Consider the following 306-nt stretch of genomic DNA (forward strand, 5'->3'; position numbering starts at 1 on the left):
ATTATTTTCCTAACAGATACACTGTCTAAGTATCTACTTATATTCTAATTTATTTATATAAATATATATGAAATTTTTTTTTTATGTATTTATTTATATAAATATATATGGATGTTTTTTTTATGTATATTATTTTCATTACAGATGCACTGTCTAGGTATCTACTTATATTCTTATTTATTTATATAAATATATATGAATGTATTTCTTTATATATATTATTTTCATGGACTTACATAGGTATATATATATATATATATATATATATATATATATATATATATATATATATATATATATATATAT

At 13.4% G+C, this 306-nt stretch overlaps 1 protein-coding gene across 1 annotated transcript in view; it reads left to right on the forward strand.

The window, feature by feature from the left end:
- EMH_0003490 (endonuclease/exonuclease/phosphatase domain-containing protein, putative) overlaps positions 1 to 306 on the forward strand; it is a gene marked incomplete at both ends in the record, with an annotated part of 2,810 nt that overhangs the window by 702 nt on the left and 1,802 nt on the right. The window lies entirely within an intron of this gene.

Source organism: Eimeria mitis, genomic scaffold (genome assembly GCF_000499745.2).
Source record: "Eimeria mitis Houghton genomic scaffold, Emh_scaff208, whole genome shotgun sequence".
NCBI classification, from domain to species: Eukaryota; Apicomplexa; class Conoidasida; order Eucoccidiorida; family Eimeriidae; genus Eimeria; species Eimeria mitis.